The sequence below is a fragment of the Chinchilla lanigera genome, unplaced genomic scaffold (assembly GCF_000276665.1).
Source record: "Chinchilla lanigera isolate Chin_1 unplaced genomic scaffold, ChiLan1.0 scaffold00054, whole genome shotgun sequence".
Taxonomy (NCBI): domain Eukaryota; kingdom Metazoa; phylum Chordata; class Mammalia; order Rodentia; family Chinchillidae; genus Chinchilla; species Chinchilla lanigera.
In genome coordinates, this window is record NW_004955455.1 from 4,368,266 (window position 1) to 4,392,124 (window position 23,859).

General features: G+C 38.2%; 1 protein-coding gene and 1 pseudogene across 4 annotated transcripts in view; one reads left to right on the plus strand and one right to left on the minus strand.

Annotated features, from left to right (window-relative positions):
• Hormad2 (HORMA domain containing 2) overlaps positions 1-23,859 on the plus strand; it is a 153,536-nt gene that overhangs the window by 58,869 nt on the left and 70,808 nt on the right. The gene's annotated exons all lie outside the window — the stretch shown is intronic.
• LOC102029705 lies at positions 11,511-12,071 on the minus strand (annotated as a pseudogene).

The window sequence follows — 23,859 nt, forward strand, 5'->3', positions numbered from 1 at the left end:
CAGCTAAGTTCCCATCAGGAAAGCCAACACAACAAGCTTCTCCAGAAGACTGAGCAGTGCACCATCTTCCCCTCTGGAGCAAGGAAGCAATGCTGAAAGTGAGGACCAGAGCTCCCCCAAAGTGAACCGAAGCCATTGTCAGTGACAACAGGTCCCAAGCTCCTTGGAAGATGAGAACAGCCAAGTTCAAAAGGAAAGCCAGCATGACGAGCTCCTCCAAGAGAACCAACAACTCCTTACAGCTTCTCAACAGCTTCCAACAGGCCCCCAACAGCTTCTATCAGCTCCCAACAGTCTTCCTTCCTCTTCTCCCTTCTGCTTCTTATGCTGCCGGCCACAATCTTCAGGTGGGCCTCCCACACCCAGCACAACGCTGGTTAAGTTCAGCTGGGTGTTACAAGTTGACCACCGGTTGCAATCCACCACATCTCCCTTCTATTTTCACATCTCTCTCTCTCTCTCTCTCTCTCTCTCTCTCTCTCTCTCTCTCTCTCTCTCTCTCTTTCTCCCTCCCTCCTTCTTCTGACAGAAAGTATGATATTTCATTTTTTGAGTCTGTCTTATTTCACTTAACGTTCTTCAATTCCATCAATTTTCATGTGAATGATGTGATTTTGTTCTTTTTGGCTGAATAAGAGGCCAACATATATATAACACATTTTCTTTATCCATTGACCTTTTGATGGGCATCAGAGCTATTTCCATACCTTAGCTATTATGAATCATGCCACAATATAGCTATGCAAGTATCTATGCTGTGGTGACTTTAATTCTTTCAATCCTTCAACCTTCTTGAGATGATTAACTTTATATGTTGACCTGGAGGGTGTTATTAACATTCAAATCAGTGAACTTTATGTAAAGTAGATTGCCTTGAGTAAAGTAAAACCAACACCCTATAATGTAGGTGGTCAGTTGAAGAGCTCAAAAAGACCAAAAATGGCTGGCCTGCCAGAACAAGAAAGAATTCTCCAGCATATTCTCTTCAGACTTTATTGGCATCATTAGCTTTCCTGAATCGCTAGCCTGTTGGCCTACAAGAAACTGTGCTATTGGATGTTCTGGGTCTAGAGGCTACAAACCTATAATGCAGATTTTAAACTTGCTACCCTGAATAATTACATGAACCAACTCCTTATAATAAATGTCTTTGCAACTATGCATAAAAATCCAGCAACAACCCCCTCACCACAGTCACCAAGTAGGATTTATCACAGAAACACAAGCTTAGTTTGCTATCTAAAAATCAGTAAATATAATACATTATATCAAAATAATAAAAAACAAAAACTACATGATCATCTCAAGAAAACCACAAAAAGTATTTGACAAATCCAGTGCTCTTTAATGACTAAAAAATAAAAACCTCAGCAAACTAGGAAAAGAAACTCCTTCAACATGATAAAGGACATCTACAAAAATAACAGTAAGAACTATAACCCACACCCATCCTGCTGCCACTGGCCGCCTTGCACACCCCACACAGGAGAGGAGGAGAGCAGTGCAACTACCGGATCCTAGCTAGTTCTGTACCTTGGTTCTCCTTAGCATAGGGTTGCAGAGGTGACAACCAAAAGACTGACCTGATTGAGAACAGGACCAACAACCTGGAGAAGAGTTTCACTCCAAGACTGAAGTGCTACCCTACTGCAGACACTGGGTGAGAGACAACCTTGAAGAAGGTGAGAGCTAGACAGATCTCCTGAGGTCCTCTGAGAAGCTCAAGCTCAGGCCTGGAAATCATGGGGCCTGTATTCTCTGGTAGGAGGCCAGGTTTGGTGGGTGTGACTTTCAGAGGGGATCAAGCTGGAGGAGATGGCATTTAGTCAAATGGTCTGCTTGAGCTTTTTTTTTTTTTTTTTTTTTTTCTTTGGTTTTTGGTTTTTCTCCGGTACCGGGAACCAAACTCACGACCTTGCGCTTGCCAGGCAGGCGCTTTTGCCGCTGAGCTAAATCCCCAGCCCCTGCTTGAGCTTTTATACTACTGCCTACATCCAGGGGAAACTAGTGGTCTGATTTACTATAGGTCAATATTTGGGTTGCCTAAGTGGCTATACTAGAATTATTTGCTTTACTTAGGTTAAGGGCAGTTCATGAGAGGTTCTTAGGGTTTGTCAGTGTTCAGTTTCTATTTAATGCTATTATTGTCATTAATTTTACTACTATAGCCAAGGTGACATAGTTGCTGTTAATTGATTTTCTCTGTGTGCCACTATCTGGATTTCCTGGAGTCATAAACAATACTGCAGCCCATTCCCAAAGAACTGGGCACAGAGCCAAACAAGCTATAAATGCCAGCATAGAAAATAAGCAATAAAATGCCTCTAAAAACTCCAATTCAGGGAGTATCAAAGTACAGAAAGTAAAAAAAAAAAAAAAAAAAAGTGGAGAAAGTCAGAAGTCCCACAGCAAAATGTCTCCAAGGATACATGTGGAGGTAACAAAACAGCTTAGTAAGGTGCTTGCCAAATTCAAAGAAGATATAACTAAATAGTTAATGACCCGATTGAAACAGATAATCAGTGAGTCTAAAGAAGACACTAATAAAAATCTAGTGGAGTTAAAGAAAGAGGTGCGAATCCCAAATGCCAAGCATAGAAAAGAATGGGAATCCACAAAAAAGTTCCACACAGGAATACAGTAATTTAAAAACACAATTGAAAGTATGGGCAGCAGAAGCAACCAATGTGAGGAGAGTGTCACATCTAGGAGACAAGGCTATGGTTAGTGATCAGTTATTGAGAGATATCCTAAAAACAACAAGAGAACATAAAAAATGGGTCACACAGCTGTTAGATGACTCAAAGAAGACTAATAGGAGAATAACTGGAATTAATGAAAATTTGGATGACAACACAAAGGGCATAAAAAAACCTCTTTACAAAACTAATAACAGAAAACTTGCTAGATGTGGAAAAAAACTTCAGCAGGGCTTCGTGGCACACACCTGTAATCCCAGCACTTGGGAGGCTGAGGCAGGAGGATTGCTGCAAGCTTGATGCCAGTCTGGGCTACATAGTGAATACAAGGCCACCCTGAACTACACAGTGACTGCCCGCCCCCGCAAAAAGAATTTAACATACGGATAAATGATGCATGTAGAACCCCAAATAGCTAAGATCAGAAAAAAGCCACTCCACACCATATCATAATTAAAACGCCAGAAATTCAACACAAGAACAGAATAGTTTCTTAAATTTTATTTTAAAGAGAAACAAAATTTCAAAATAATAGGAGGGTATAAATGATTAATACATTGTCTATTGTTATCTTTAAATTAGTTACTCAGAGTACAAGATATAGACATTCAATTGTCCAAACAACATTAGCACAAATTTTTCTTTTCAATGAACTAAGAGAAATTAGTAGTGTGACTATCTTAACTACCATATATATATATATATATATATATACACACACACACATACACTTTTCTTTTGCTTTTCCCTTCCTTCTTTTCTCCTTTCCCCCATCCCAGTTTCTCTTTCCTTTTGAACAGTTTCTACCCATTACACAATATCTATTGTTCATTTTGGATCTTATTTACTCTTTCAGCTTCTCACACTAGGGAGACAGCACGATTTATTTCACTTATGAGTATGGTCTTGAATTGCACCCATTCACCTATCAGCATCTCCAGTTTATCCTTCTGTATGGCTGAGTAGTACTCCACTGTATAAAAAGACCACATCTTTTTAATCCATTCCTTGGTTAATGGGCATCTGGGTTGTTTCCAAGATCTAGCTATTACAAATTGTGCCGGTATAAACATGGGTGCACATATATCACTATGTTATGATGTTTTTAATTCTTCTGGGAAGATACCCAGAAGGGGAATAGCTGGATCAAATGGGACCTCTAATCCTAGTTTTTTTTGAGGAATCTCCACAGTGATTTCCACAGTGGTTGCACCAGTCTACACTCCTATCAACAGTGGAGAAGGGTTCTTTTTTCCCCACAATCCTGCCAGCATTTGTTATTGGTTGATTTTTTGATGATAGCCATTCTTTCTAGGGTGAGATAGAATCTCAGTGTTGTTTTAATTTGCGTCTCTTGAATGACCAGTGATGTTGAACATTTTTTCATGTATTTATTTGCTGTTTGTATTTCTTCATCTGAGAAGTGTATATTCATCTCAGATATCCATTTTTGGATTGGATCTTTAAATTTGGGAGGTCTGATTGTTTTGAGTTCTCTATATGTTCTCGATAATAATCCTTTGTGTGAGGAACAGCTGGCAAACAATTTTTCCACCTTGTGGGTTGTCTCTTCACTCTGTTGGTGTTTCTTGCTGTACAAAAGCTTATTAATAAGAAGAGATCCCAGTTGTTGATTCTTTGTGATACTTTCTGTGCAATCAGGCTTTAATTTATAAAGTCTTTGTCTATACCAAAGTCTTCAAGAGTTTTATCTATTTTATCTTCCAGCCAACTTGATGTTTCTGTTTCAATATTTAGATCTTTGATACATTTCAAATTTACTTTAGTGCATGGTGAAAGATATGGATCCAATTTTAATCTTTGTCATGTCCAAAACCAGTTTTTCCATACCATTTATTATAGAGGCTATCTTTTTTCCAATGAATGTGTTTGGCACCTTTGTCAAAGACAAGGTGGCTGAATATGTCTGGTGTTGCCTCTGCATCTTCTAATTTGTTCCATTGATCTTTGGGGTATGTGGTTTTTTTTTGCCAGTACAATGCTGTTTTTATCACAGTAGCTTCATATTATAGTTTTAAGTCAGGGATTGTGATGCCCCCTGCCTTGCCTCTGTTGCCTAGAATTGCATTTGCTATCCTAGATCTCGTCTGGCTCCAAGTGAATCTTAGGATTGTTTTCTCTAATTCTGTGAGATATGCTGTTGGAATTTTGATCAGAGTTGCATTAAATCTGTATAACAGTTTTGGAAGTATAGCCATTTTCACTATATTGGTTATTCCTACCCAAGAGCAAGGGCTATCTTTCCATTTTTTATATCTTCTTCAATATCCTTTTTCAGAGTACTGTAGTTTTCAATGTAGAGGTCTTTTACATCATTAGATTGATTCCTAGGTATTTCATTTTTTGGATGCTATTGTGAAAGGTGTTACAAGAACAGAGTCTTAAGAGCTGTTAGAGAAAAATAACAAATCACCCTTAAAGGAAAACCCTTCAAAATTATGACAGACTCCCCAACACAAACCTTAAAGCAAAGGAGAGTTTGGAAAGAAGTGTTTCAAGCCATAAAAGAATACAATTTCCAACTCAGACTGATATATTCTGTAAAATTATCTTTCAAAATTGATGAAGAAATAAGATAGTTCCATGATAAATAACACCTAAAGAAATTCATTCACCACTGAACCAACACTCCAAAAAATTTGCAAGGATATCCTAGAAATTGACAATGAAGCTAATAATTCCAAAAGGCCCAATAGAATGAATGGATCAGATAGTCCCAGCAATTAAGTAGACGTGAAAGAGAACAAAACAACAGCAACAGATAGGTAATGCAATGGAATAAATCAATAGTTATCCATTATAGCTATCAATGTGAATTGTCTTAGTTTATCAATAAAAAGACACAAATTAGCAGAATGGAACAAGAAGCAAAATCCAATAGTATGTTCTATACAAGAACACATGTAACATAAAAAGAAATTCATAGGCTAAAAATCAAAGGATGGAAAATAATAGTCCATGCAGTGGGGCCCAAGCAGGATAGCTATCCTACTTTCACACAAATAAATCAGAGCTGATTAAAAAAGGAAAAGAAGAGTGAAGCATGGTGGTGCACACTTGCAGCCCCAGCACTTGAGAGGCTCAGGCAAGAGGATTGCCATGAGTTGAAGGCCAGTTTGGGCTATATAATGAGTGTAAGGCTAGCCAGAACTGTGTAGCAAGACTGCCTCAAAAAACCAAAAGAGGCAAAGAAGGACAGTACATAATGGTTAATGGTTGAACTATTCAACAGGAAGTGATAACAATTATAAACATATATGCACCAAACCACAGTGCCCCCAACTTCATAAAATAAACACTAATGAACATAAAAGATCAGATAAACATCAATACAATTATAATGTGGAACCTCAGTACCTCACTATCACAAATAGACAGATCAACTCAACAAAAAATCAACAAAGAAATACCATAACTGAATCAAATCTTTGAACAAATGAACTTAATAGTTATTTACAGGGTGTTTCACCTCACAATAGCAGAATACAGTCATCCCTTGCTAGATCATGGTTCACTTATTGCAGCTTCACTGTATCATGGGTTTTTAAAATATATATATCTAATTCTTTAGCATCGAGTTTTGCTACATCACTGGATTTTGTGGTATATAGGTATTTATATAATATTTATGATTTTAATTATTTTTGCCTGAAAATGTAAAACAATATAAAAATATAAAAGATGTTAATTCAAACATATTAAAAGAATATTAAATTGAAATAAAATACAGTATATATTTTAGAAATGCAGTACGCCACTACCCCTTGTGCAATTTTGCTAACATGAGATTGTACACGGCACGCTGTTGGTTGATGGAATGGAAGGTGACCAACCACAGCACTGTGTTCTGTATCCTGGGCACAGATTGGCTCAGTGACCACAGCATCATTCGGTTTGCTCTCCCACTCTGTGCCCATATGTTCAGCATCTCTCCTTGGCCACTTCACATTGAGTACCCATATAGAATTTTACATGTTGTTAAAATTACATAGGTGTAAGAGTAGTAGAAAGTGCTTAAGAGCATATAAAGTGTTTTATAAAAGTGTAGGAAAAGTTAATAAGAGTGGGAGAGGTTTATAAGAGTGTGGGAAGGGTTTATAAAGCCTTAAAATATATACAAATAATAAAATAAATATAATGCTGCTACTTTGCAGATTTTCACCTATTGCGGGGATCTCTGGAATGTAACTCCCATAATAAATGAGGGATCATTGTATACAGTCTTTTCAGCAACATATGGCACTTTCTCCAAAACAGACCATATACTAGCTAATAAAGCATACTTAAGTAATGGAAAAGAATCAAAATTTTACCATGTATATTATCAGGTCAGAAACTAGAAATCAATAACAACAGAAACTATGCAAACTTATGGAAATTAAAAAACATACTCTTGAATAATCAATGGGTTACAGGAGAAATTAAGGAAGAAATAAGAAATTTCCTAGAACTAAATGCTAATGCCAGCACAATATACCAGAACTTATGGTACACAATGAAACATTCCTACAAGGGAAGTTTATAGCTGTGAACGTCCACATCAGAAAATAAGATAAGCTCACAGAAATACCTAATGATATACCTTAAGGTCCTAGAAAAATAAGAACAATCCAAATCCAAAGCTTGTATAGGGAAGGAAATTATAAAGACCAGAGCAGAAATGAATGAAGTGGAGACTAAAAAACAATATAATTAAAGAGCTGGGTTTTTAAAAAAAAGATTACACAAAATAAACAGACGCACAGAAAAAGAATAAACAAAATAGACAAACCCTTAAACAACCTTACCCCTCAAAAAGGAAAGAGAAGACACAAATCAATGCAACTAGAATTGAAAAGGTTAAGTTACAACAGACACTGCCACACCCTAGAAAATTATTAGGAACTATTTCACAAACCCATAAAATTGGAGAACTCAGAAATGGAGAGATTGCTAGATACATATGAATTGCCCAACTGAACCAATAATAGACAATTAAATTGAAGCAGTAATAAAAATTCACTACCCACTAAGAAAAGCCCAAGACATGATGGATTCACAGATGACTTCCATAACAACTTCAGGGAAGATCTACCATGAATACTCCTCAGACTCTTTAATGAAATTGAAAAATCCCAAAATCCTTCTTGGAAGCTAACATTACCCTGATTCCAAAACCAGGCAAGGACCCAACAAAAAAATGAGGACTACAGACCAATCTCTTTAATGAACATAGATGCAAAAGTCCTCAACAAGATACCGGCAAACAGAATGCAACAAATCATCAAAAAGATCATACACCATGACGAATGAAGCAAGAATGGTTCAATATATGCAAATCAACCAATATAATTCATAGCATAAACACAAGCACGGACAAAACTCATCAGCATTTCTGTAGACACAGAAAAAGCACTTGACAAAGTCCAACACCCATTCATGATTTAAAAAAAACCCCAAAGAAAGTAGGAATAGAGGAACTTCTTATAATTTGATAAAAACCATTTATGACAAGTTTACTGCCAACATTGTATTAAAATGGGAAAAACTGAAAACTTTCCCTCTAAAATAAGAAACAATGATGTCCATTCTCATCACTCCTGTTCAATGTAGTCCTAGAAACCTTAGCCAGAGCAGTAAGACAAGAGAAAGAAATACAAGGGAAAAGGATAGGAAAGATTGAAGTCAAAGTATCATTATTTGTGGATGACATGATCCTCTAGATACAAGACCAAAAAAATTCTACCAAAAGACTCCTAGAATTAATAACCAAATTCAGCAATATAGCAGGATACAAAAAAACCTAAAAAAAAATCTATAGTGTTTCTGTACACTAATAACGAACTCTCTGAGAAAGAAATTAGGAAAGCAATACTGTTCCAGTATTTGTTCTAGATGTCCCCCAAAGCCCCATGCCCTCATAGGTGGAGCTTCTCAAAACTGGCTGGATCTGGAGTGTGTGATACTGAGATAAAGGTTGTGTTGTACTGTATTGACCTGCTGATTGGTTTAGCATAGTTCTGGGATGTGGACAATGAGAAGGCTCTCCCTGGATGTGATGGCACCACCCAAAAGTTTTGTATCCTGAAACAGATCAAAAAGGAAGGGAGGCTTACTTCCCTGCGGCCGCATGCTGCATCACTGCCTCCTGCCTGATTTTCCATGGACTGTTTCTCCTCTGTGATGCCCTTCTGCCATGTCGCTCTGCCTTGGAACCCACTAACTATGGACTGGAACCTTTACAAACTGTGGGTTAAATAAACCTTTTCAACTTCACCTTTTGTGTTGGCTGTTTTGTCCCAGCAACAAGAAAGTAACCAAGATAAATACCATTCACAATAGCATCAATAAAAAATGAAATACTTAGAAATTATCCTAAGGCAGTGAAAGACATGAAAATTACATCACTCTGAAAAAGGAAATTGAGGAGGACACCAGAAAATGGAAAAATATCCCCTGTTCCTGGATAGACCGTAATACAATTCATTTTAAATTCATTTAGAGTGAAGTATGCATTTGAATTGCATTTTACAGTTGTATTACAAGAGCAGCCTTAGTGGTACTCTTTGGTAATTTGAATTATTCATCGGGTCCTGGGCTTTTCCTAGCTGGTAGAGGCTTAATTACTGCTTCAATCTCCTTGCTTATTATTAATCTGTTTAGATTGTATGTATCTTCTTGGCTCACTTTAACTAGGTCATATGTGTCTAGCAGATTATCAATTTCTTTCAGATTCTCCAATTTGTTGGCATATAAATTTTTTAAAATTTGATTATTATATGTTTGTGATATATTAATAATTACATTCCTCTTGGGGAATTGGTACACATCTGGGGGAATTGGTATCACATTGTAATCATTTTTATTTTCCCTTCCCTCCCCACTCTTCCGTCTCCCCGTTTCCCCAGATCTCCTTCCCATCTCTGCAAATTCTACTTCCCTGTTTCCTATAATCTTTTATTTTGCTCTTTAAATAATTTATATTTTGGGTTTCTTGTATAAGAGAAACCATGCAATATTTAACCTTCTGCCTCTGATTTATTTGACTTAGCATTATGCTCTTAAGTTGGATCCATTTTTCTACAAATGATTCAAATCTATCCTTCTTTATGGTGGTGTATTTCACCACTGTGTATACCAACCAGATCTTTCTGCAGGCCAGGGATATAGCTCAGCGGCACGAGCACCTGCCTGGCAAACGCAAGGTCCTGAGTTTGATTCCAAGACTGCTTTTAGCTGGGTGTGGTGGCACACACCTGTAATCCCAGCACTCGGGAGGCTGAGGCAGAAGGATCATTGCTAGTTCAAGGCCAGCCTGGGCTACAAAGTGAGCTGAAGGCCACCCTGAACTGCATAGCGAGACCCTGTCTCAAAAAGACAAAAAAAAAAAAAAAAAATCGAAAACAGATTTTCTTTCTGCATTTTTCTGTTGACGGGCCTGTAGACCACATCCAAGATTGAGCTTTTATAAGTTGTACTGCTATACACATGGTGATGGATGTATCATTGTAATATTAACTCTTTTGGGAAGATATGCAAAGAGATATTGCTGGGTAAAGTGGAATGTCTATTTTTAGTTTTTTGATGAATTTCCATACTGATTTTCATGGTAGTTGTACTAGTTTACATGCCCACCAACAATTTTCCCTCATCGCCTCACCAGCATTTGTTATTGTTTGGTTTCTTGATGTAAAAAGGTTCTTTTAGGTCCACAACCTCACCAACATTTGTTCTTTTTTTGAGTTCTTTATGGTAGCCATTCTTTTGGGAGCAAGATGTAATTTCATTGTTGCTTTGATTTATATTTCTCTGGTGACCAAAGATGTTGAACATTGTTTTTCAGGTACTTACTGGCCATTTGTAGTTCTTCTTTTGAGAAATGTCTATTCATTTCAACTGTTTTTTTGATTTTGTCTTTTATTTTGGGGGATCTAACTTTTTGAGTTCTTTGTATGCTCTAGATATTAGTTCCATATTTGAGGAGTAGCTGGCCAACTTTTTTTCCCCTGTCTGTAGATTGTCTTTTAACTTTGTTGGTTGTTTCCTTTGCTACCCAGAGGCTTTTCAATTGGAAATAATCCCACTTGTTGAATGTTGATCTTATTTCTTCTGCTACTGGGGTTCTGTTTAGAAAGACTTTGCCTATGCCTATGTCATACCTATTTTATCTTCCAGCAGATTTGTTTTTTTCTGTTTTAATGTCTAGGTCTTTGATTCATTTTGATTTGCTTTTAGTATAGTGAGAGATATGGGTCTAGAGTCATTCTTCTGCATATGGATAACCAGTTTTCCCAGCACCATTTGTTAAAGAGGCCACCTTTTCTCCAGCATGCTTGTGACCCCTGTCTCAAAGATAAGAAGGGTGAATGATCCCGTTTCTATGTTATCAGTTCTTTTCCTTTAATCCACATGCCTGCTTTTGTACCATTACCATGCTGTCTTTATCACTGTAACTTTGTAATGTAATTTGAAATCTGAGGTTGTGAGGCCTCTTGTCTTGCTGTTGTTGCTCAGAATTGCTTTGGATATTCTAGGTCTCTTCTTGTTCCATATAAACTTTAGGGGTGTTTTCCTAGTTCTGTAACAAATACTGTTGATATTTTCATTGGAATTGCATTATGTCTGTGTATCATTTTTGGTAATGTACCATTTGACAGTATTGGTTCTGTTCAGGAATGGGGGGGTTGTCTTTCCATTTCCTAATGTCCTCTTTAAACTCTTTTCAGAGTTCTATAGGTTTCATTATAGTTTTACTTTGACTTTACTTCATTTTACTTCAATTTTTCATTTTACTTTCTTGGTTAGGTTAATTTAAGGTATTTAATTTTTTTAAAAAGTTTTTACAGTTTATTAATCCTCTCGTGAAAAACTCACACAATTACCTCAGACAGGTACTGCAGAATCTTTACTCCTTTGGCTTTTGCCAGCACCAACACTGGCCTGTGCAGTGCCCCTCACTTTCTTCATTCTGTTCTTGCGTTCTTTCACTGCTGCCTTGAGGTCGTTTGCCTCTCATACAGGCCATGTCATACAAGTCTATGTTTGAATTCATTTTTCTTCACATAATCCAAGGAATCATAAATGATGCCAAAGCCTTGGCACCCCAAAAATGGGTCCTGAATCCAAACACAAAAATGACATCTGGTGTTGTCTTGTACATTTTGGCGAGTTCTCCCCAAATTTCTGCCATGGTACTGTTGCTTTCCCAGGGTGAAGGACGTTGTCAGTGGCCATTTGTTTCCTTTGAAGTAGTGGGGTGGTCATGAACTTTATTGTCCTGATAGTTGCCGTGTTGCTGAAACAAACCCTCAGGCAGCGGGAGAAACGCTCTTCTCCGGACCCTCGGCAGCGCAGGCTTGGGGGTGTGTCCATAGCTGTGAGCCCAACAATGCCAATGCCAGATTGAAAGTGTAGGTATTTAATTTTTTTGGAAGCTATTGTGAAAGGGATTGTTTTCCTAATTTCTTTTCTGGTGGAATCATTATTGGTGCACAGGAAAACTTGATTTTTGTGTATTGATTTTGTGTCTTGCTACTTTGCTTAATTTATTAGTTCTAGGAGTCCTCTGGTTTAGTTTTTTGGGTCTTCTATGTAAAGAGTCATGTTATCAGTAAATAAGGACAATTTAACTCCTTTCTGCTACTCATGCTTTCCATTGAATTTTTCATATCCTGAATTTTGTTTGATTTCTTTTCATAATTTCTAATTCTCTGCCAAAATGATCATTCATATCTTATATTGTTTTGTTTAAATCAACAAATTGCTTTTTGTCTTCTTTATGCTTGCTGAACATTTTATTAATTAAATTCTTTACCTGTTTATTTACACTTGATCTTAGCCAAAAGGCCGAGAGGCGATACCTTGTTATTTAAATTCTCTTTAAATTCACTAAAAATCTGATTTTCTTATACTGTGTGTTTCTTCTTGGATTCCTTCAAATATTTTGACCATTTGTTTTTTAGTTATTTGCCTATAACTTCCCCTTCTTCAGTACCTGTGAGATCAGTTTCTGAGGGGTTAAGAGGTTTTAGAGGCATTGGTTGCCTTGCTTTCTCATGTTTCTTTTTGGATCAGTTAAGTTAGAACTATGGAGATCTTTTCAGTTAGATTATGTCCCCCTGTGATGTCTCTGGGTTTGGCTATGTTCTGGTGTTTATACCCTTCTTTAATCTACTCAGTGTGATACTTCAGGGTCTTCTTAGTGTACAACCTTCTTCTGGGGGCTTGATCCCCAGCACCTCTCAAAGAGGAGAAACAATCATGTCAATGACACAAAGGCAAAGCAGAGCAGACATACAGTAAAAACCAATTAAAAGCAAAAACTATGCCACCATTAATGGTAAAAAAGAAATCAGCAGTAAGAATAGAGTCAAACTGGATATTGAGATACCAAAAGTACCAATTAAAAATTACAACTGTACCACCCTTAACAGTAGAAAAGAGATCTGCAATAATAATGTAGACACAAAGACAAACCGATGTGACAAACAGTAAAAATCTACTAAAAGCAACAATTAAGTCACCTTTACAATAGAAATCAATAGTAATAGCCTACAGTAGATTAAGTAGTTAAAAAGTAATAAAAATGAATAGTAAAAATAATAATAGAGGGGTGGGAAAGGAAAAATGGAAGAAGTAAAATTTGAAAAAAAAAAAAAGAGGAAGAAGGAGGAGAGAAAAGTGAGATAAAAATCTAGTTAAAGAAAAAAGGATGTGGCTCAGTGGTAGAGCTCTTGCCTCGCATGCAAAAAGCCCTGGGTTCGAGCCCCATCACCAAGAAAGAAAGAGAAAAAAGAGTAAAAGAAAGTAAATAGAAATAGGTGAGCATAAAAAACAAGTCACAGAACAACCAAGAAAAAGAAAAGAAAGGGGCTGGGGATATACCTCAGCGGCACAAGTTCCTGCCTGGCAAGTGCAAGTTCCTGAGTTCGATTCCCAGCACCAAAAAAACAAAAACAAGAGCAAAAACAAAAATGAAAAAGAAAAGTTAAAAAAAAGCAAAGAACAAAAAAGGAAAAAAATTCAAAAAGAAAATGAGAGAAGAAATGAGTCTCAAACATCCCTCTGCATTGAGATGTTTCGATAGTTTCCTTCCAGGGTCTGTGGCATTGGAATGCGTCAGATAGGGGAGGGACAGTGAGTGAAAAATTAGGGCTTCTTATTTCTGCACCCACTTCTAGCTGTATGAATGCGAGTCCTGCCTGTCTTTCTCACAGGCAGGGCCAGTCTGCCTCAGGGCTTTATTCACTCCAGCAGCTTGCAGTGTTTGTGTCCTTTTGTGCACCCTGAGTACTGTTGTCTCCAACTAGCCTTGCAGCCTATGGGTTTGCGAAGTGTCCATTTGCTCCAGAAACTCCTCTAAGAAATAATGCTAGAAGTACATTGCCTGGCATTTTTTCCAAGGTATTTGAGTTGATGGATTTTATCACTCAAGATCACAGATTTTGAACCTCAGTGGACTGTCTGTACCCTTATTCCAAAGAGGACAAGCATTCCTCTCATAACTGCTTATGCAGCTGGAAAATAATGGTACCAGAGGATAAAACTATCTTCATAACATTTACAAGTTTAGGCATAGAAAATCAAGTTGGATGTGATCGTGACTACATAGCCTTATTACCAAGCAATGGAGTCCGTATTAGTACGGTCTGCGGAGATGGACCTCTCTCACCACTGCTGACAGAGACCACTGAGGCCACACTTACACTTTTTTCTGGTATGGAAAGCAATGGCAGGAACTTTGAGCTCACCTTTCCCACTGTCCAGAAGTCAGAAGCGGGGTCCAGTTGCGGCAGTGTGGCTGCGCTGTGGCTGTGACAGTTCTCAGCTGGTCATCCTCGCTTATATCCCAGTAATGTGTGACGTCACTGGTTCATCCATGCTGTGGAGAAACACATCATAAAGTTGACATTTGAGGATTTTGAATCTACAACAAAAACTGTATTACTGATGCTGCTGTGATTTACAATGATCTCAAAGAATATGATTTAGATACCTTAAAGAAAATTGGACTGACATTACTTCCCAAAACCAATCCTCTATCTACTACAAAAGTTATCCCACATACATCTGTGTCTGCCCTCCCTTTAGACCCCAGTGACTCTACAGAACCTTGGGAGGGCAGGAAGCCTGTCCCCACTGCTGGCCATGCCAGGCAGGGGTGAAGTTTCTTGGTGATCACCAGTGGGGAGGAGCCATCATCCACCCGGTAAGGATTCCTGATGGCGGCCCACTGCGTAAAATCAACAACCCATTCTTCTGGGCTCTCATTGCTGGGGACCATGACAGAACATTGAAGGGATCAACTGAGCAGGTTAGAAGGGCCAGACATATCACAGTGCGTGAACACTTTGATACAGTGACCTATGACTCTGAGCTCTCCTCTGGAGCACAACCCGGCAGTGAAGCCAGTGTGTCTCCCAAACAGCATGGAGCCGCTGTTTTCCTTTGAGATCTGTACTGTGACGAGCTGAGGAAGTGCTACTGAAGATGGTGGCCCCGCCAGCCACTTACAGCACAGCCAAGTGCCCGTGACAGAAAGAGCAGTCTGTGGCCGCACCTACCATTCTGCTCATCGGGGAGGGATCACCGACAAGATGCTCTGAGCTGGCTTTACAGCATCCGGGGGAAAGAGCGCTGTCAGACAGCCTGGGGCGGGCCGTTAGTCTGTAAGCGTGACAGTGGTCCACTGGTCCTCTACGGCATCATGAGCTGGGGAGCTGGCTTTGTCCCGCTATGGAAGCCAGACATGTTTGCCAGGGTGAAGGTCTTGAACTGGATCCAATCCAAAATCGAAGGTTGTACTTCACTTCAGATAAAGAATAAAAGCAAATGTTTGGTGAAACAACAGCTGCTACCACCTACACCTTCAACAGACAGTACATCTGGGCCAGGAACCAGAGGAGAGGATATGACTCAAGATCTTTTCTGTCTCAGAGGCAGCTGGTGCAGGTCCAGAGATGCCCTGGAACTTGGAATGTTGAAGAGGAAGAGGTATCCTACTGTATTTGGCAAATTCTCCTTTGCTTGACCTCAGTCACAAGTTCTGTGAATCCACTCATTTGTCCCAGCAAGATACATGCACAGCTTTTAGTGACGCCTTTAGGAACAGCTCTTCACTTGCATCTCAAAGAGAGAAAGAAATGGAAACTTGCTGGGAACACAAGAGGCAATCTACTGTGTATTTTCTGGAAAATTAAAAAATTAAATTAAAATTGTCATTTACTTAATTAAGTTATTAATTTATTCAATTTATTTAATTAATTTTAATTTTAAATTCTATTACTATACTCCCATTTCAAGAAAATAGAATAAATTAAATGGAGTGATCTTTTTTTCCACACAAGATCTTGTAACTGATGGGAATAAAGTTTTATTTGAAAAAATAAATTTGCTTGTTAAAAACAAACATACACTTGGGAGGCTAAGGCAGGAGGATTGCCACAAGTTCAAGGCCACCTGGGGTATACAGTTAGTTCAGGGGCAGCCTGGCCTATACAGCAAGACCCTGTCTCAAAAAACCAACCAACCAAACAGACAAATACACAAACACACACGCAATAATCCAGGCCTACAAGAATGAGAATCATCAATATCACTGTCTTCCACCTCCACATCTTGTCCTGCTGTCTGGAGCCTTTTCCAAGAGAAAAAGTGTCTACCCCTGGATCCCTGCCTGAGGTGCTTCTTGAGGACATGTCACCCTTGGCAGAAATATGTTCATGGTTGTTTGCTTTTCTTCATCATAGATTTGCTTTTGCAGCTGGGCATGATGGGCACACCTATAATCCCAGCACTCTAGGAGGCTGAGGCAGGCAGATTGCAAATTTAAACCCAGCCTTGGCAATTTAGCAACTTAGCAAGATTCTGTTTCAAAATAAAAAAAGGGGGGGGGGCTGAGGCTAAACTTTCCTCTACTCCCTGCATTTATTATTTATTTGTTTAGTAACTGGATAGGTTATTTTGATGAAATTTACTTCCCCCTTTGCAATATTAAGCCTCTGATGTTGCTACTTAGGGGTTCAGCCATGGGTATACCCAGTCACCCTGGGGTGATGGTGGCTTTATCACAGCTCTCTTTGTCTATCTCTTGGCCTGAACATATTCTGGTATTAAACCCAACTAATTGCTAGCAGTTGCTATATTGTTTCCAACCATGCTACAGGCATAAATTATTCTATGGACTAGTTTAATCAAACTTGGGGTCTTTTGCAGGGGTATTTCTAAGATTCCGGTGTTTGAAATTTGTTCAGGCCCTAGAAGGACTTCAAGCTACCTATTTTCTGGTTCTTTCATACAAAGTAGCTAGCCTACAATGTAGCTTATATCTCCAATGAAGCTACAAATCTCAGTTGTCTTTCAACACAACCTCCATTGTATTTGAGTATGCCCTTAGTTTTGAATTTCTCTGTGCTTGGTAGCAAATAGAGTCACTATCTCCAGCAGGAGGTTAGAGCTGTTTATTCTTAGTCTCCCCCGAGAAAATCTGAGTCACAGCTCTGGAGCTAGGTGTGGGAACAATAGCATGCTTCTCTCTGAGTGACGCTGTTGCTTTAGGAACTGAGTGCTAGGTGGAAGGGGGCCAGTAGACACTTGTCTCAGCTTGCCTCTCCCAGCACGGAACTTCTATCTTAAAACCCTGGGCAAGAGTAATTGGGGCTCTAGATTTCTCTGTTTTACTACACCAAAAGCAGGGTCTCCATCTCACCAGTAGGGGGAGCGTGAAAGGTGGGAGCCCTCACCCATGGCCAATCTTACATGGAATTTAACTTCAGCAACAGGTTGAAAATGCTGTTGTCCTTTGGCTCCTGTGAAAGATAGCCTTGAGAGTGAAAGCTTGCGGGAGAAGAAGCTTTACATTGTTGCTGCACTAGTTTGCAGTGGAATGGGTCTCACTGGGTTGGTGGTTCGAATACCATCAACTTCTATTGTTCTTAGCAAATTTGGGGAGATATTTCTGAACAGAGGCTTCTTAGTTTGATAAGTGCCTTAAGACTATTCAAGAGACTTGAATATTTTTTGAAATAGTTTTTTTTGTTTGGTTTTGGTTTGGTTTTGGGTTTTGTTTTTTTTTTCCGGTACCGGGAATTGAACTCACGACCTCGTGCTTGCCAGGCAGGCGCTGTGCCGCTGAGCTAAATCCCCAACCCCTTTTGAAATAGTTTCAATTAGTTTTGTTAAAAGTCACATCAGTGGAACTCCTTACATGGTGATGTGGAGAGTTGATCTCTTCGTGTGTGGGAGGGGTGTGAGACAGGTTCTCACTATATAGTGAGAACTATATCCCATACTGGCCACCAACTCACAATCCAGTCTCAGTCTCCTGTCTTCACAATACTCAGGTTATAGGCATTTGCTACTACACTTAGCTGAAGTTGATCTCTATACAGTATTCTTGCATAGACCAAACTATAGAGACAGAAAATAGATCAGCAGTCACCAAGCTAGGTATGAGGGTTAATTACAAAGTGTCACCAGGGAGTTTTGGAGTAGACCTGTATTTTTATTGCATATATATATATCTGTGAAAACTTGTAGAATTTTACACTAAAAAGGACATACAGTAAGCCCCCAACTGACAAACATTCAAGTTGCAAACTTTAACAGATATGAATGGACATCACTTTTGGGTTTTTTTATGTTTTATATTGTATATTTGTGTCAATGGTATATAAGACTTACTTTACTGAACTTCTGGAAAAATCTGACTTATAAACATTTTTCCAGAACAGAACTCTTTTGTAAGTCAGAGACTTATGGCTTAACAACTTAATAACTGTATTTTTATTTTGTATAGATTATATCTCAAAAAATAAATGAGGGGCTGGGGATGTAGCTCAGGGGCATAAGCACTTGCCTGGCAAGCCTGAAGTCATGAGTTCAATTCCCAGTACCAAAAAAAAAAAAAAAAAAGAAAAAGAAAGAAAGAAAGAAAAAGTGCCTGGACCATTCAGTGGGGAGAAGAATAGTCTTTTCAGTAGCAGGTTCTGGACAACAGGATATCTGATGTAAAATAAGGAAACTGGATACTCCTTATCACACCATGTATAAAAACTAACAGAATGGATCAAATCTAACTGTATAAGCTGAAATCTAAATGTAGAAGCTGAAAACTACCATACTGTCAGAAAACAAACTAGATGTAAATATTCCTGACCTTAGACTGGGCAATAGCTTCTTAGCTATGACACCTAAAGCACAACCAAACAAAGAAACCAGAGACAAACTGGACTTCAAAGTTCAAAACTTGTCATTCAAAAACAAATAAATAAATGAAAAGGAACTATGATAAATATGCTCAGAAATTTAAAGGAAAACCTGAATATAATGAAGCAGAAAATGGAAGGTGTTAAAAGGGAGCAAGGCAAATAAATTCTAGCTTTGAAAAAATACTATATCTAAAATTTAAAGTATTACTAGTTATGTTTAGCAGCAGATTAGAGGTTACATTAGTTTAGTGGATTTGAAGACAGAATGATAGAAAGTATTCAAATTGAAGCATAATGAGAAAGCAAAACAACTGAAAAGAGCAGTGCCTCCGTGACTTCGTGACTTCGAGGGTAACATCAAGCAGCCTAACCTGCGCGTTACTCGAGTTTCAGAAACTGGGTGGGGTTTTAAAATATAGCGGCTGAAAATTTTACAAACTTGTGAACTCTATCAAATAATTAGGGAATAAGTAATACTGTTTAATCTTACAGTAGATATTCTTGAATGCAGAAAAAGTATTCAACAAAATTCAAATTCCATTTTTTTATTAAAAGCTTCTAGGAAACAAAGAATAGAAGGAACTTATTCAGCTTATAAAAGAACCTGAAGAACCTAAAAGTAGCATAATATTCAATGGTGGAAGAGCAAACACTTTGCATCTAAGATAGGGAATAACACAGACTGTTGAGTCATACCACTTCCATTCAACATTACACTAGAGATCCTAACCTATATGTTAAGGCAAGCATAAAAAAAAAATGCATACAGAATGGAAAGAAAAAAGTAAAATTAAATTTGTTGAAAATAACATGATTGTGTAATAGAAAAATCCTAAGAAATATCCAAGGAAGACACTATTAGGACTAATTATGAATTTAGCAAAGTCACAGGATACAAGATCATAAATTCTACTATATTTCTATACTTTGAATAAATGACTGGACAGAACATTTTAAAGTATCATTTACAATGTTACAAAAAAAAAATCTTAGACTAAAGTAATAAGACATATAACAAGATATACACAATGGCCAGGTGTGGTGGTGCATGCCTGTAATCACTACACTCAGGAGGCTAAGGCAGGAGGGTTGCCACAAGTTCGAGGCCAACCTGGACTACACACTGAGTTCAAGGCCACCCTGAACTGCACAATGAGGCCCTGTCTCAACTCCCTGCAAAAGATGTATATAATGGAAACTCAAAATACTGCTGAGAGAAATTAAAGAAGACCTAAATATAGATGTTAACCATGTTCATGAACTGTAAGATTCAATTAAGATGTCAGTTCTTAGGCTGAAAATGTAGCTCAGTGGTAGAGTGCTTACCTATTACACATGAGACTCTGTGTTCAGTCCTCAGCACTGCACAGGAAACGGGGGGATCAGTTCTTCCCAAAGTAATCTATGCGTACAATGCAATCCCAGTCAAAATTCCACACCTGTCTTTTGATAGAAATTGGTAAGTTGATTCTAGAATTTAAATAGCAGTACCAAAGGCCTAGAAACGTCATAAAGTTTTTGAAAAAGAACAGAGTTAGAGATCAACTCTATCATTTCAAAACTATAAATGTGTATACAGCAAACAAGATAGTGTGACACTGTGGTAAATTACACATACAGATCCATGAAATAGAAGAAGTTCAGAAATAGACCCATACATATATTGGCAATTTTTTATAATGTATCAAGATAATAACCTTTTCAATGAGAAGTACTGAAATAACTAAATATCTAGATGGGAAAAATTAATCTCAATCATTACCATACACTATAGATAAGATTAAGTCAAAATAATCTAAAAATCTAAATATAAGCTTTCTCAAAAAATTCTTAGGCTGTTCTCTAGAAGTATTAACCATAAAAAAAAATTGATAAATTGGACTTTATAAAGATTAAGATTTCTATACTGGGCGTGGTGGCACACACCTGTAATCCCAGCACTCAGGAGGCTGAGGCAGGAGGATCATTGCGAGTTCAAGGCCAGCCTGACTACAAAGCGAGCTCAAGGCCAGCCTGAACTGCAGAGCAAGACCCTGTCTCAAAAAGACCAAAAACAATTAAGATTTCTTTCCCAAAGATATTGTTAAGAAAATGGGGCTGGGGATGTAGCTCAGTGGTACAGCACTTGCCTAACAATCCCTGAGTTCCATCTCCAGGATGGGGATGGGAGGAGCAGGGAAAGAAAAATGAAAATGCAAGCAAAGTGAAAGACAGAGAAAATGTTCTTAACACATATATCTGACAAAACAACTTATAGACAAACTATGTAAAGAACATTGGTAACTCAGCAAGAAGACAAACAACCCGAGTTTTAAAAATGGCCAAGAATTTAACAGCCACAAAAATATTTCAAAGGCCAAATAAGCTCATAGAAAAGATGCTAGATTTCATTAATCATCAGAGAAATGTAAATATAAAATAAACTAAAATGATATCTATAATAAAATACATAATAAAAATGAGGTACTGTGGCTGGGGATTTGGCTCAGCGGCACAGCGCCTGCCTGGCAAGTGTGATGTCGTGAGTTCAATTCCCGGTCCAGGAAAAAAAAAAAAGAGATATAAAGGCATATCCACTTGAACAACCTAAAGTATTGACATCATCAAATGTCAAGGGTATTAGCTTTTTGAATTCTCGTATTGCTAGTAGGTATGTAGAGTGGCACAACCACTTGGGAAATACCAGTTTCCTATAAAGTAAAACATACACCTACCACATGATGAACCAATTTTCACTCCTAGGTATTTATGCAGAGGAATGAAAAATACAATCACAAGGTGCTGGGGATTTAGCTCAGCGGCAAAGCGTCTGCCTGGCAAGCGCAAGGTCGTGAGTTCGGTTCCCTGTACCGGAGAAAAACCAAAACCAAAAAAAACCCCCAAAAAAACAAAAACTGAAAAATACAATCCCAAAAAGACCTCTGTGTGAATATTTATAACAACTTTACTCATAATAGCTCCAAAGTAGAAACAATATGACAAATCAAGTTGGGGGTATCTTCAGAAAGTTAATTACTGTGAGCAATAAGGAAAGAACGACTTACTGAGTAAACTTTTAGAAGTCAGAAAAAAGTCAAAAACAAAATTCTGTGTAATTTCATTTATGTAAAAATTCTAGAAGAAACAAAGATCTATAATGAAAGGAAAGAAATTGGTGTTTGGATGTGGGGTGTATTTAGTGCAAAGGGACATAAGGGAACTTTTTAGGATAATGAATATTTCATAGCTTCATTGTAGTGATGGTTACAAGGATTTATACATTTATTAAGCACAAAAGGTATACACTTAAAGTAGATACATTTGATTGTACATTTCAAATTTTGCCTCTTTACGGTTGAATTTTATTTCTTTTTATTTTACTTTATTTGTTGTTTTGAGACAAATAAAATATTCACTATGCAGTTCAGGCTGGCCTTGAACTCACTTTGTAGCCCAGGCTGGCCTCGAACTCGCGGAGATCCTCCCGCCTCAGCCTCCCAAGTACTGGGATTACAGGCATGCACTCCTATGCCTAGCCTACAGTTGAATTTAAAAAGCAGTGGTCTATCATGTTAATTATTAAAGTCTGATTGAGTTATTCCAAATTGAAAATAAATGTTCCTCAGTGAAGGATTTGTTCAATAAATTTTGATAGAACAGTAAGAGGAAGAAAAAAATTATTGTCCTGGAGAAAATACACTTTTTAAAGAAAAGCTGCCTAACAACTTTTCAGTGTCTAATATAATTTACAATATGTCAATCATATTATAACGAATTTTGAGGGGGGCACAGAGACTTGTTCTGTAGTCCAGGCTGGCCTTGAACTCACTGTGCAGCCCAGGCTGGCCTCACACTAGTGGCAATCCTCCTGCCTCAGCCGCCACCACGTGGGACTTTACAACTACGTAATTCATTTAAGGAGGGTATGCTGGGGATTGAACTCAGGGCCTCGCACATGCAAGGTATATACCGTACCACTCAGCTACACTCCCAGTCTTTACTATATAATTCTATGCAGAGCTGAGTTATGTAGTAAGCCATGCTTTTTCTTTCTTGTACAAGTATTTTTTCTCTCTACAGTTAATAATTGTCTTTCATTTGTTTAGCCTTCTGTTTACTTACTTCTAATTCAACTCCAAACCTTCTATTTACTATCTAAATCTGCAGTGTTCTTTCGGGTTTCAGCTCTGAGGAGGCCAAAGTACAACTTTGTTTGATTGTCTTGAATCCAGCTGACACCAGCTGTTCCTACCATGCCGCCCAAATTCAACCCAACAAGATCAAAATGTTTGTCCAAGGTGTGCCAGGGGCAAGATGGCACCATATCTGCCCTGGCCCCCAAAACGTGTCTCCAAAAGTGTAGGTGATGACATTTTCAGGGCAACTAGTGACTGGAAGGGTCGGAGGATTACAGTGAAACTGACAGGCCTAGATCGCGGTAGGAACTTCTGCCTCTGTCCCGGTCATCAGAGCCATCAAAGCCCTGATCATCCAGTCACCAGTTGCTTTGATATCATTACCCACCGAGAGACAGAAAGAATCAACAAAATATTAAGCACAGTAGAAATCTCATTTTTGACGAGATTGTCAACACTGTCCAACAAATGTAGCACCAATCTTTAGCCAGAGACCTTTCTGGAACCATTAAACTGATCCTAGAGACTGCCTAGTCCGAAGGTTGCCGTATTGATGGTCACCATCATGGTATCATAGATGACATCAACAATGGTGCAGTGCAGTGCCGAGCTAGCTAAGGAGCACAAGAGAAAATACTTCAATAGAAACATGTTCTGCTGAAAAAAAAAATATGCACTGCCTCAAATAGTAGCAACTGATCACATAATAAAATTTACGACCAGGTGCGGTGGCACACACCTATAATCCCAGCACTCAGGAGGCTGAAGCAGGAGGATTGCTGCAAGTTCAAGGTCTGCTGGGCTACAAAGTGAGTTCAAGGCCAGCCAGAACTATAT